Source organism: Acanthochromis polyacanthus, chromosome 22 (assembly GCF_021347895.1).
Source record: "Acanthochromis polyacanthus isolate Apoly-LR-REF ecotype Palm Island chromosome 22, KAUST_Apoly_ChrSc, whole genome shotgun sequence".
Lineage (NCBI taxonomy): Eukaryota > Metazoa > Chordata > Actinopteri > Pomacentridae > Acanthochromis > Acanthochromis polyacanthus.
This window is the reverse complement of record NC_067134.1, coordinates 12,522,621-12,525,185: the sequence shown is the minus strand read 5'-3', so window position 1 is coordinate 12,525,185 and position 2,565 is coordinate 12,522,621. Positions and strand designations below refer to the sequence as shown.

The 2,565-nt window shown below is 36.1% G+C and overlaps 1 long non-coding RNA gene across 1 annotated transcript; it reads right to left on the bottom strand.

Annotated features, from left to right (window-relative positions):
* Positions 1–208: 208 nt before the first annotated feature.
* On the bottom strand, positions 209–1,694 carry LOC127532124 (uncharacterized). The gene is made up of 3 exons (XR_007939385.1): positions 1,529–1,694; positions 692–800; positions 209–532 (listed from the first exon to the last, which is right to left on the bottom strand). It is a non-coding gene; the product is annotated as an uncharacterized LOC127532124 (long non-coding RNA).
* Positions 1,695–2,565: the final 871 nt, after the last annotated feature.

Genomic DNA, 2,565 nt, shown 5'->3' with positions numbered 1-2,565 from the left:
ATAATAGAAGCACATTTCAATAATATATCTGCTGCAGTAGTGCAGTTTATCTACCTAGATTGGTGTAACAGTAAAAAAAAAACAACATATGCTACTGATGTTTCTGACTAAAATCTGCTTGAAAAGCACAACTGCTTATCTGTCAAAATGTGTGTAACAAAAGTGTGCACTGAACACTGAATCAAGTCTCTGTAGATTATAGACAAAATTTGCATCTCTCATCACAAATTTCTGTTTATTCACCCAAAGTGCATGGGTAAAATACAAAACAGGTGAAGTACTAAAAAAAGATTTATTTTCTAGAAAAGCCAATAGCCAACAATGCAGTTTAATTCTGGGACAGTTGCTCCAGCACCGACACCATGCGTCCCATCAGTGCAACCAAGGTTTTCATTTTCTGGATTCATCTTCTGGATGTTCTGGAGCATGGCAGAGGTCACGTCTTGGTGTCTTCCGATCTGTTCCAAGAACCGTTCCTCTGACCTCTCCAGATACTGCAGAGGATCCACAGCAGCTTCCTGGTTCCCTTTTCCTGCATAAAAGCACCAAAAAGTACTAGTTGTCAGTAATTATTTTCTATTTTCATAAACACAGTTAACTTAAAGTAAATGTTCTATTTTGTGATTTTAGGATGGGTCAAAAGATAACATACTGATCATGTTGATGTCTGCATAGTCTAAACAGATCTTACTTGATTTGGTCTGTAGAGAGGAGGACAGTGTGGAGGAGCTGCAGGACGGAACCAGTAAGCTGCAGACTAGTGCTCCTGGTAACTGGACCTCATCATCCAAGGCCGACAACTAAATAAAATGAACAAGACATGCTGTTGATAGCATCTGTAATACAAATGATTTTATCCATTAACTGATTTATTGCTTTGTCCATACAATGTTAGAAAGTGTTACAAATAATACCTGTAATAATTTCCAACAGTGATAAATGCCTTGTTTTATTTTACAACAAAAAACACCAAAAGCATCTGTGTATAAGAAATCAGTGCATTGGATTTCCACATCTGCAAAGCTAGAAAATCACACATCAGAATTTTACCTTGAAATTATGAAAATAGCTGCAGATTACCAGTACTCTTTACTTCATTGTGTTAACTTGATCATTTGAATCAGTTTTTTAGACTTGTATTACTGATACAAAACATAATCTACACATAAATTAAAATGTGTTCGCAAAGAGTTCACTGGTTCTTCAAGGAAAATTTCAATGATAACCATATAGTTCAGTAATATGATTAATGGGTCATTGTGTAACAGCGTGGGAGGTTCTGAATACAGGTCTGGTAATGAAATATTGGTGCTGCTTTCCTCCGGTTTTATAAGGAGTTGTTTCATAGCTTGTTAGCTTACCAGCGGCTAACTGGCTGGCAAACAATAGTTCAACGCCAACCTCTAATCAGTGATCCGGTGTCCGGACCGCGTTAGCTGGCGGAACGTTCATAATACTGATGTGGGACTGTTGTAGCTAGCGTATTCATAGTAGGATAACAGCAGGATGTTGGAGAAATAAAACTTACCAGTATCAGGATCGCTGGTCTGCATGGCAGACTCTTAGCGCATCGCACTGCTTGAATGTCTTTGTATTTCAGGCCGATTTCAAAATAAAACTCAATAAAATTCTCGTCCGGGTGAGTGTCCTTCATTGTCGCTTCGCCATACGGACATGTCCCTTCCGGGGCTCGGTAGGAAAAAAGATTTGATATATATATAATGAAAGTTGATATATATATAATAAAAGTCGATATATATATATATAATGAAAGTTGATATATATATAATGAAAGTCGATATATATATATATAATGAAAGTTGATATATATATAATGAAAGTTGAGATATATATATATATAATGAAAGTTGATATATATATAATGAAAGTCGATATATATTGAATGAAAATCGGAATATATTGAATGAAAATCTGAACATTATATATATATATATATATATATATATCAACTTTCATTATATATATATCGACTGTCATTCAATATATAATTTCCTAAATGGCATGCCATATATATATATATATATATATATATATATATATACCTTGATATATCAAAATAAACTGTTCAAAAAAATTAAAGGAACACTTTGAAAACACATCATATTTCAATGCGGGGAAAAACAAACTGGATATTTATATTGATATGGACTGGTTAATGTGTTAGGAATGAAAAATGACACATTGTTTGATGGAAATGAAAATTATCAACCCCCCAAGAGGGCTGAATTCAAGACACTCCAAAATCAAAGTGAAAAACTGATGCGGCAGGCTGGTCCATCTTTCTGAAATTCCTTGGCAGCCACTCAAAATGGTATTCAGTAGTTTGTATGGCCTCCATGTGCTTGTATGCATGACTGACGATGTCGGGACAAGCTCTGAATGAGACGACAGATGATGTCCTGGTGTATCTCCTCCCAGAACAGGACCAGGGCATCGCTGAGCATGGGGGCCAGCTAATGGTATCAGTTCCTTCATCCTCCAGGAACTGCATGAGTTCTCTTACCACATAAGACCGGGCATTGTCGTGCACCAGAAGGAATCCAG